We start from the raw sequence: 12,324 nt of genomic DNA, 5'->3' as shown, positions 1-12,324 counted from the left end.
GCTGTGTTCTTGGCTTTGGAGAGTGTGGGTTTTACCTTGCAGCTGTGATTACAGGAACTTTGCATTCTTCTGGTATAGAGATGGGCCCTTTAGGGGGTGAGAGGGGTGTAAAATTAGCACTGAATCTATCTGCCAGGATGTTGGAAAATATCAGTTGATTCTGTGTATTTAGTGCCATTGTGCTGTAACTCAGAGCAGATCTGAGTGTTGCCATTGAGATTCTTGACATAGCTATAGAATGCTTTGTGGTTGTCTTCAGAAAAAGTAGCAATTTTGTTTTCATAACTAGCTTTGGAGGATTTTATGATGGATCTCAGCTTCTTACTGAGGCTGACCAGGGAGTTCCTCCAATCATGGGATTTTACTCTTTTTAGCAGCAGTTTCTTTCTTCTGTTGTAGAGTTTGTTTATGGCAGGGGACCACCAGATTGGCTTCCTTTTTTTTGAGGACAGCATCTTGGTTCTGTTAGGGATAGCACAATTCATGCACTCATGTAAGTGCTTATAAAGTGCATTTGTGTAGGATTCAGCAGTCGTACCTCTATTGTCCATCTGCATGGGTGTGGTGAAGTTTGCCACTTCTGTCTTAAGAACCATGAAGTTGGCTTTGGAGAAATTTTTACGGTGGTTTTCAAAATGGGGGGTGGAGGCAGGATGTGGATGTCCAGGGCAATTAACTTGTGGTCAGATCTGACCAACGAGGAATTGACCTCTGGTGTGGAACACCAGTCACCCATGTTGGCAATGATCAGGTCTAGGATATTGCTGCCCCTGGAGGGGGTGTGGATAATGTGATCCAAGGAATTGGAATTTATGTATTCCAGAAAACATTGAGCAAAAAACTTGGTACATGAGTAGTTTTCCCAGTTAATGGTGTGGTAGTTGAAATCACCCATTATTAGGGTCTTAGGTTGTACACTAATATTTTCTTGTGTATCAAGAAATAAGGAGTGGGAATCCTCGGGCATGGTGGTGAATCTGTAGCAAGCTACAATTTGGATTGTGGTCTTGCCCAGAGTTAGTTGCACTTGGATAATCTCAGATGCATTATGCTGAGCAACTTGCCTGGAGATGTGGATATCCTTAATGAATATGGACACACCTCTACCTTTACTGTTTCAGTCCAGGTTAGGTGAACGAAAGGTGTGGTATGAATTATAGTCTGGTAATTCTGGGGTGCCTTCTGAAGCCTTGAACAAGGTCTCTGTCACTGCACAGATGTCAATGTTCTCCATTTTAAGGAGTACCGCTAATGAGTGCATTTTGAAGTTTAGAGTTCTAGCATTGAGTAGCATTACCCTCAAATTTTGCTTGTTCATACCTGTTACAGTGGTGAATTTGTCATTTGAACCTTGCCTAAAAAAGGCACTATAGGGTTGGCATGATCCTTAGCCAGTATCCGGAATCCCAAGGGCAACAGATTCAGGCCATCTCTGGCAAAGCATCGTGGTCTGTCAATCATGTCACCCAATGCAAACAGATACTGGATCCCCTTAGAATGACACCAGAAGCTTAGCCAGTTGTTGAAGTCAATCATTTTGTCCTTGTACTGTGGTATCATTCTGGGTGATGGCAGGATGCTACTCAGGACTAGGGTCCTACCTGTCTGGGCTACAAGATCGGAGAGTTCCTCTATGCCTCTTTTCATGTGTCCAGGGAGGTACATCTCAGGTCATTCACACCAACATGGACAATGACAAAGTCATATTTGTACTTGTTGTGGAGTGACCTGAGTGCGTGCATTATGTGGTGGATCCTGGCACCCGACAGGCAGCTGACAGTAACTTTCTCCTTGTTTAGCCTGGTGAGTGGAACATCAGTGTGCCTGACTATAGAGTCACCTATGACTAGACTGTTGGGTACGTTGCTATACCTTATGGGCTGTGGTTGGGTGGGCTATGTGTCATTTGAGTTGTGTTGGGGCGTGGCGGTTGCTTGCATTTCTGCTTTGCAGGTCTCTGTTGCTTGAGCAGATTTTTATTGAGAGCCTCTGTGAATGTAGGTGTGTGTTTTGTGTTTCTATGTGTGTGTTTTGGTGGTGTAGGTTTTGAGGGACTATATATATATATATATATATATATATATATATATATATATATATATATATATATATATATATATATATATATATATATGTATATATATATGTATATATATATATATATATATATATATATATATATATATATATATATATATATATATAAATATATATATGTAATTGAATTGAACTGGTCATCAGACTCTTTTATTGGTTCATAGGTAGTTATTAGGCATGCAGTCCTGGAGACCAATTAGGAGCCTAGCCCAATGCCCCAGTCACCACAAAGCACTATCTGGTTAAGTGACTTACTCAACATCACATAATAGACAAATGAAGGCTGAGGGAATCAAACCTTTTGCCATAGGAAGCATCTCATGAACAGTTCATAGAATTAATCTTTTGTGCTTACTGCAATAAACAAAGTCTAAATTCATAATGTTCAAGAAGTTATAAACACATTTGCATTAAAATTATTGTAAACGGACATTTCTTATATGTGCATGTGCAATTGCTAACCCTAATGTGCCCTTTACTACCTTCAGCTTTTACTTTGGGTAGTTTATTAAATAAGGTAATGAAATATAATGAAGCTCCTTCCTAAATATTTAAAATGATGAAACAAGTCATAGGTATTCAGAATCGACAATTAGCTGAAACACCTTGGGCCGGATTTACAAAGGCTTGCACGGAGTGTCAGAACAGTGTAAGATGGCAGGCAATATGTCGATTCAGCAATAGCCAGTAGGGGCGTGCATGAGAGCTTCTAAAGCTACTCTTGCACGGACAGTGTTATGGTACGCAAATTACCTCATTTGCTGCTGAAAGCTATGCAAATGAGGTAAATTTGCCATCCAGGAACCACTAACCTGTCCGTGTAAGAGTAGTGTTATCTGCAGAAATGTACTCCGTTGGTAACGGAGTCCCATTCTGCAAATAGCTAAATGGAGCTATGACAGCTCCAAATAAAGGATGGATCTAGTAGAGTAAGCATGCCAATGGCCAAATATAAGGCCATTGGCATTTGCAAATGTTGTAAATCCGTAAAATCCAAAGTTATTTTTTTTCCCCTATGGCGATGTTTAAGCATAGCGTAGCGTCGTGCAAACATGCTGCACTTTAAATAAAAAGAAAAAAAGGGAAAAATAGCCACAAATGTGTATTTACACTAAAAAGCTTGTTCTGCTATGCAGGTGAATGGCACGCTGCAAACAACATGGCCACTGAGTAGTGGTTGCTAAGGGGGGAAGCTCAGTGTGAGAGATGTAACCAAGCATTAGTAGGCAATCCTATGCAAATGAGGATAAGGATAGTGAATCCCAATTTTCCCTGGCATGTGAGCCATGTGCCTAGAGTGTAAGTGTAGGAGTAGGGTAGTAGTCGAGTAGAAGATAGGTGACATTATGAGGGGATATGTCTGAAAGACTGTAAGGTGATTGGAGCACAGTGGCTTGTGTTTTCTTTGAGTTGCTCAGGATTGCAAGAGGCGTGTTCACAGTGGTACTAGCTGAAAACAAGAAACCAAAGGCATACGCCGTGGCTATATCTGAAATGTCTTGCAAACGTGCTTACACAGTGTGCAGGCGTGTGCGCTTGTGTGTGCTTGTGTTCGTGTGTGTGCACTTGTTTGCGCGGCGCTGCCCCTTGTGGAAACAGAAAGGGAAAAAGGAAGGAAAATAAGTAGTAGGAAGTTAACCAAGGAGAACTAGCAGAGCTGCCAGGTGAAATATATCACAATCAGCCAATTAGACAGGCAGTCGACTAGCTCAGCCCAGCCCAGCAATTTAAACTCTGCAAACAACAGTCTAACCTGTTTATTCACAAGAACTCTGCAACACTGCAGTATAGAAAGAGTGAAAACTCAAAATGCTTAAGGCTAACAAAATGTTAGGGGCTGCCATTACTATTATAAACCAACATGTGCAAGGTGCTGAGGGTGGTGATGTTGTGAATGCTGCTGAGCACAGTGAGGAGACGGAGAAGAGTGTACAGATCCAGGGTAACCTACCAGGGGCTACATGAGCTGGAGATAGTGGAGCACTATAGAATGGACAGAGACCTCCTGCAGCAAATTGTTGAGCTGTGCCGGCCATGCCTCACACACAGAACAAACAGAGGGGAACCCATCCCAGTGGATACCAGGTATGTGTTGGCCTACGAATACTAGCTACAGGTACCTTCCAGAGACAAACTGGTGATATGATGGGGGTTTCACAGGCATCAGCATCCAGGGTACTGCACCAGTTCCTGGATGCCATGTCAGCACATGTCAGTGAGCATGTAAATTTCCCCAATTCCAGTGAGGCATTGGCCAGCAATATGCATCTTTTCCACCAAATAGCGGAATACCCTGAGGTGGTGGGTGCAATAGACTGCACGCACATACACATCAAAGAACCACCCAGGAATGGGGTAGTGTCTACATCAACCACAAGGGCTTCCCCTCCATCAACTGCCAGGTCATGTGCGATGCCGAGGGCATAATAATGAATGTGTGTGCTGGCTGCCCTGGAAGCTATCAGAATTCCCACATCTGGCATCTGACGCAGTTGTACCAGAGATTTGCCAATGGGGACATCCCTGATGGTCACCTAGTGTGGGGATGCTGGCTACACACTGGAGCCATGGCTGATGACACCCATCAGAAATGCACACACACCTTACAAGAACTCCATAATGAGGCAAACGCACAAACAAGAAACATTATTGAGCGTGTGTTTGGGATGCTCAAGTCACAGTTCCGGTGCCTGGGCACATCTGGTGGAGCCTTGCAGTACTCACCAACTACATATACCCAAATTGTCATGGTATGTGCCATGCTACACAATATGATCCTGTGAAAACAGCTGCAGCAGGAAAAGTATGGGGCAGGGCCAAACAGCCCCCCACCATTGCCAAGGCCTGCACAGGCACAGTGTGACTCAGAGTAGGAACAACCTGAGCCTGCCCCTGTATGCAGAAGGAGGTGTGCCCAGTATGCCCTGTCCTTGGCAAAGAGGCAACACATAGCACATACACTGACTCAGTAGGAACCCTGGAAATGACACCTCTCTCTGACTCGCACATACAATAAAAGGGATACCTAACTTGACACTACCTGTTTTCAAACATGTATAGGGAGTGTACTATGTGCATCCAACATAGGCAACCCTGCAGCACCACCTGAGGCATCATAGCACTATATTAAGCAATATAAAGCAGTGTTAAGCACATTTTACCACTATTTAGTATATTTAAGCAGAATTGCGTGGAGCTGTGCACCGCACAAACTAGCGCAACGTCGGGCAATGTTGGGCAACGTTGGGCAATGTTGGGCAAAGTCAGGCAAAGTCGGCTAAACACGCTCACACCTGCTTTACTGTTCCTTAACCAGTCAGGTCTGCCCAGCAGGAAAATAAAAAGCAGTGACACGGCTCGAACTCAGGATACTGTGCACTATAGTCACAGTACCGAACCACTAAGCCATGACAGCATTTTACTGGCACAGACACAGCAGGGCAATTGTAGACTAACACAAACACAAACAAATGCTGTATCATGCCCTCTGAACTTCCCCCCAAGCCTATGCAGACAGATAACAGCAGGTCAGGCAGTGTGATGTGGGTTGGGTAGGCTATGATGTCACAAACTAATACACGTGAAATTGGAAGCTAAGTTCTGTAGTACAGTAGTATGCCTCAAGCCAGTACGATAGGCAACAGTACAGACTGAAATGGAGTACCTGACATAGCAGTTCAGGCCTAGCAAATGTGTATCAGTGTCAGGTGAACCCCTCATCCAATGTAGACCCACAGTAACAATCAGGTGTGCCCCCTGGGTAGAAATGTACAAATAATAGCTGCCCCCCTGTATGTATAAATGTTGGTAAGTCTATGCAAAGTAACTCCTGGAAGCCATGCAGGCACAGCATGCTTCCTGTCAATGTACAACACAAAGGTGAGCCCTGAAGTAAAAAACAACTTGATTTTTCACACACATATAGTATATATGTCCATACTGGGCATGCTCACACACTTGGCCATGTCTGAGTACAGCAGTGGGCCACACATATCTGGCAGTTGCAGTTCTTACCCCAGAAACTTGTCACTATTCACCAGTCCTACATTGCGCACACAGTTATATGAAAACAGACCCATATAATATATTGGACTCCTGTCATAATCAAACTATGTACTACAAGTACTGAACTTGTGAAGAGAAAGTGAAAATTCAAAGAAGACCAATAAATCTCCGATCAGTATCATCAATAAACAATGAGTACTCCTAACACCATCCAATCCATGTTCTGGCAAAAATATTGTCAAAGAGTCCATAGAGAACCATGAAGCTTTCTTCTCAATGTCATATATATCAATGTAAACACATATATGTTCTGAGTCAGTTCAAACTGTAAATGAATACATGTACATGACTGACACCGCCAACATCTTGTCAGACAGGTTCATACATATTTACCCAGTTCTCACTGACAAAAGGGCCCATTATCATACCTGGAGACTGTGAAAACCCAGAAATCACATATACAGTGGATAAAAAGCACTTTCCAAACCTAAAAACATGGCGTCTATGGGAAGACATGTCTTCCCTAGCTGGGTCAAATGTGAACTCCAAAACAAACAGATCCTGCACCTGAACAGTCTGTTGAGACTCACCCTCTGTACAGGATATGAAACTGTTGAATGCGTTACAGCAACATTTGGCACACTCCACTAGTGTTGGTGCACAACAGACCATATGAACTATTGTCTTATAAGCCTATTAAGCCTGATCTGCAAGGCCATGGAGTCCATCATGATGGAACTCATAAACAGAGCTATTGTGAGCCTACAAACACCCAACCCTACCAATTTCGGTTTGGTCAGGGGCAGATCATGGTTCCCAAACCGGCTAGACTGTTTTCAAGGCAGTCACCCAGAACATACATCAATGAAATGTGTTACGCATGTCCCACATAGACCTTGGAAAGGCATCTTCCAACATCCCAGACACATGTTGTATCAACAAAATCAACAACCAGTGCATAAATATGTATGTCATCTGATGGATTGCCAACTGGGGCACAGATAGATCCCACAAGGTAAGAATTGTGGTCTCCTGTTCAAGCTGGTAACAACTGCTGCCCCCCATGGCTCAGTCCTGGGACCCCTCCTGTCTGGTGTATACTTTTCAGAAATACAGTCAAACACATGAGGGCTATGTTTAGCAAAGTTTGTGGATGACTGCAAAAAAGTTGTCATAATTGATGTGTGGGACAACAGAGACATCATTAAAAAGGGTCTCAGTCAGACATATGTGGTGTAAAAATTATGCCCTCGAGCTACAGTCATACAAATACTACATAGGTGCCAACACCCTAAATATGGAGGTGATAATAAGGGATCTATGGACACATGTGGATAGTCATCTCTACTTCCAGAAACATATTCACAAAGTGGTTAGAAAATCATGCTATGTGTTCCCACAAACTGCCAAGTATTTTGCATGTAAGTCAAAGGAGGTTCCCTCTATTCATCAGTCATCAGACCCGTCAGAGAGTACCACAACACACTTGCGATGAATCTGACTAGGCAGCTTCAGCAGCTGGAAAGACCACTGAAGAACCTCAACAAGAGGATTACTGGCCTCAAACAGTTGCCCCATGCAACCAGACTGAATTTAACTCAATCTGTACTCTGTTGCATACTGTCTACTCAGGAGATCTCTGCCCAACAGACAGGTCCATGACCAATGCAGAACTGATGTACATGCGCTATCTGAAGTAAACACAAGCTCACTGTACCACATGCTCTAGGCATATCATCATCACAACATTAAATAGAACATTTTGGTTTGATACATGACTAACTCACAGACTTCCCTTGCTTTGGAACAGGCTCCCAACTGACATTAAGCCGAGACCCTGACTGGCACTCTTCCAGAGGAGCCTTGATGAGTGTATGTGAAACTGAACTGTCACACCATGGATCACTTCATCAGCTCTACTACACAGAGGCCTAGGGAACTAACTCCATGGGTGGTGATAGCTGCACACTCTGGCCATACTAATATATGCCTTCAGGCAGATAGCCCATCACCTACCTATGTACCTATATATATATATATATATATATATATATATATATATATATATATATGTAGGGGGAACACAGTATAATAAGCCAAAGATGGATGGGCAGAGATGTGTGTAAGAGTGTGACCATGACAGGGAGCCTTCCAGGACTCTCCCACCCAGCACACATCCCAATGGCACGAAAGAAATGATGTGCACATCTCTCCCACTGTACATAACAGCCACCAGTATCTGTAAGCATTACAGTGTATGTGGTCCATGTGCCTGCTGTACAACATGACTGTACAATGAAGTACACATCTACTATCTGTAGACATGTACCTGTCACATAGGTCCATAGGTATGTAGTAGACTATTTCCACAAAGGCATATATCAGCCTACACAAGTTGTGCAGCTTTCACCACACCACTGGGTAGTCTCCCAAGGCCTAGTTCTAATACTTAGTACCCTAAGCCCCTTTCTAGTGGGGCTGCTGATGTGATGCCATGCATGAACTGTCTGTTTCCCATCCACTCATCAAGGTTCCAATTGAAGAGTGTCAGCGAGGGGTTCTGTCTGATGTACATTAGGACTCTGTTCCACATTAAGGCAAGTGTCTGGGATGGTACTCTATCCCACCAGCATGTTGTATTCATTGTTCCAATGAGGTTCATATCCCTGGAATGTGTAGGGTGACTCAATGTTGTTATGTGTAGCTGGAGCATGTTCAACAGTTATGTGTTGGACATGGCTCTGTATGTTAGGCAGAGTGTGCCTCTGAGTAGGCAGTATGCAACGAAGAACAGATTTAGTTTTACCAGTTGTGTTACATAACACAACTGTTTGAGGCCAGTAATCCTCTTGGTGAGGTACCTATGTGGTCTCTACAACTACTGGATATGCTAAGTCGAATACATCCAAAATGGTGCACTGTACTCAATGATGGGTCTGATGATGTAAAAGTAGAGTGCCAACACTACCTCTTTGGATCCTGATGCAAACCCTTTGTTGATTAGGTGGGCCACATAGGATCTCCCAATCACTTTGGCAACATGGTTGTCAAAGGAAAGACGACTATCTACTTGTGTCCCCAGATCCCTTATCACCTTGTCATTTTTAAGGGGGTAACACCCATGGGGTAGTTTGTGGGTATTTTGTTTTCAACAAAGAGGATCACTATGCATTCCTCCACAGTGAGCTTGAGGCCATGATTCTGACACCACACATCTGTCTCATAGAGTCCCTTCTGGAGAATATGTCTGTCTTCCGGGGAATCTGTTATTGTAAACACTTTACAGTTCCCAGGAAACTTAGTCAACCACAACTCTTCTGTGTTGGCATGTACATTTGAGAAGTCTATACCAAACAGGAGGGAACCCAGGACTGCACCCTGGGGGACACCAGTCATTACCGGTGTAGAGTCTGACATGTAGCCAGCAACTCATAATGTGTGGGATCTATCTGTGAGCCAGTTTGCAATCCATCTTGTGATGTATGGATTCATGGCCAGGTTGGTGAGTTCATCTATGATGCCTGACTAGGAAGTGGTGTCAAAGGCCTTAACGAGGTATAGGTAGGCTGTGTGGAGCTCATTTCAATCATCCATAGCCTGGGTAATTGTCAAAGAAATCTTCCCAGTTCAGGAGGTGTGGTCTGCTTTTGACAAAGCCAAACTGTGTGTGCTCAGCTGTGTGAAGGTTCCTGATCTCTGTATTGTTGACTTCCATTATGATTGGCTCCATTGCCTTGCAGAACACACTTGTCAGGGCTCATAGAGCATGAATTCCAAGGGGTTTTCATGGCCCCACCCCTGTGGAGTGTGAAGAACATTGCTGTGCAACATTCTATGGGGACATATCCTGTAGAGAGCATGTAGAGAGAGGTGTAGGTATCCTTGATGAATATGGATACATCCTCACCCTATGTACTATGATTCAGGTTCTGATGCTGGAAGGTATGGAATGAGTAGTATCCTGGTAGTGCTGGTGTGCTGTCTGGAGCCTTGAACTAGGTTACCAATACTGCACAGATATCAATATTCTCCATAATGAGAAGTGCCTCGAGTGTGTGCATCTAGAGGCTGAGACTTCTGGCAATGAGTAGCATTTAGCTCACTTAGTGGTTATTTGTGTTGGTTACGGGGTTTGGTTTGTCTTGCGTGACCGGTGTTCCACACCTGATGTCAGCGCCTCATTGGTCCCATCTGAACATAAGCTAATTACCATACATATCCACATTCTGGACCCACACCCCCATTAAGGAAATCATGTTAAAAAATGTCTCCAAAGCCAAATTCATGCTTCTTAAGACAGAAGTGCTGAACTGCAGGACACCCATGCAGATGGACAATACAGTTACGACTACTGAATCCTTCACAATTGCACTTCATAAGCACTTATATGACTGCATGCATCGTGCTATACCAAACAAACCAAGATGCTAACCTCCAAGAAAAGGAAGCCAATCTGGTGTTCCCCTGCCATAAACAAACTGCACAACAGAAGGAAAATACTGTTGCAAAAGAGGGTAAAATCCCATGAGGGGAGGAGCTCCATGGTCTACATCAGTAAGAAGCTGTGATCCATGATAAAATTCTCCAAAGCTAGTTATGAAAACAAAATCGACACTGATTCTAAAGACAACCACAAAGCATTCTATAGCTATGTCAAGAATCTCAATGGCAACACTCAGATCTGCTCTGAGTTGCAGAACAATGGCACTAAATTTACAGACCCAACTGATGTTGCCAACATCCTGGCAGATAGGATCAGAGCTAACTTTACCCCCCTCTCACCCATGAAAGAGCACATCTCTATAACGGAAGACTGCAAAGTTGCTGTCATCATGGCTGCACAGGTGAAAAACACTCTCCAAAGCCAGTAACACAACATCCAAGGGACCAGATAACATCCCAGGCTGTGTTCTGCACAAACTACAGAACGAACAGGCACCACACCTATGTACCATGTTCAGTCATAGCCTCACCTCAGGCTTTATGCCTGCTGAATTGCGCACAGCGGCAGTTATCCCACTACACAAGGGGGGGAGCCTCCATGGACCCCAGGAACTAGTGGCCCATCAGCCTGCTGAGCCTGCTCTGCAAGGCCATGGAATGTATCATCATATAACTTATAAAAAGAGACATTGGTAATCTCCAAACTCTGGACCACAACCATGTTGGGTTTGTAAAAGGTAGATCATGTCTCCTAAACCTGATAGACGTCATTGAAGCAGTCACGAGAACCGTAGACAAGGGTAAGGAGGTTCACACAGCCTATGTAGATCTTGCCACGGCTTTCAACAACATCCCCCACTCTGGAATGATAGATAAACCCACTAAACTAGGTATAAATCGCTATGTCACAAGATGGGATGCCAACTGGCTAACTGACAGAACACACACTGTGAAAGTAGCAGACTCCAAGTACAACATTAGACCAGTGACAAGTGCAGTTCCACAGGGTTCAGTCCTGGGTTCTGTCCTGTCTGGTATCTACTTCCCTGAAGTAAACTTTAACATGGAAGGTCTGTGGCTAATGACGTTTCCAGATGACTGCAAACTAGGAGCCATAATCAAAATTACTAAAGATGTGGACATCCTACAAAAGGGCCTCACTAAGATAGATGCCTGATGTCAAAGCCATGGCCTCAAGTTCAATGCCAAAAAGTGCATTGTCATCCCCCTTGGTAAAAACTCTGTAACCATGAACTACAACATAGGTGGTAGTATACTTAACACTGAAAGTTTAATAAGAGACTTTGGGTCACAGGTGGACAGTGGACACACCTGTGATAATCACATCCCCGCAGTAGTCCGGAAATCCTTCTACGTGGCACACCTCATCACAAAAGGTTTCTCATCCAGGAAAAAGGAGGTAATTGTTCCCCTCTACTCATCACTCATTAGAGCCATTATAGAGTACAATGCCCCTTTTGGTATGTACCTCACAAGACATCTACAACAACTGGAAAGGCCACAGAAATACCTCACAAAGAGGATTACTGGCCTCAAACAGATGCCCTATGCAGACCATATCAAAAAACTCCAGCTTTACTCCATCGCATATCGCCTGCTCAGAGGCGATCTCTGCCTAACATACAAAGCTATGTCAAACCTAGAGCTGTTGGACATACTCCACTTAAAGAAATCCCAATCCGTCCAAGCCACATGCTCTAGGGACCTAAACCTTGTCACTATAATAAAAAGAACATGATGAAGGGATAGATTTCTGTA

The sequence above is a fragment of the Protopterus annectens genome, chromosome 2.part1 (genome assembly GCF_019279795.1).
Source record: "Protopterus annectens isolate FY-2018-M chromosome 2.part1, PAN1.0, whole genome shotgun sequence".
Classification (NCBI taxonomy): domain Eukaryota; kingdom Metazoa; phylum Chordata; order Ceratodontiformes; family Protopteridae; genus Protopterus; species Protopterus annectens.
This window is presented reverse-complemented; position numbering follows the sequence as displayed.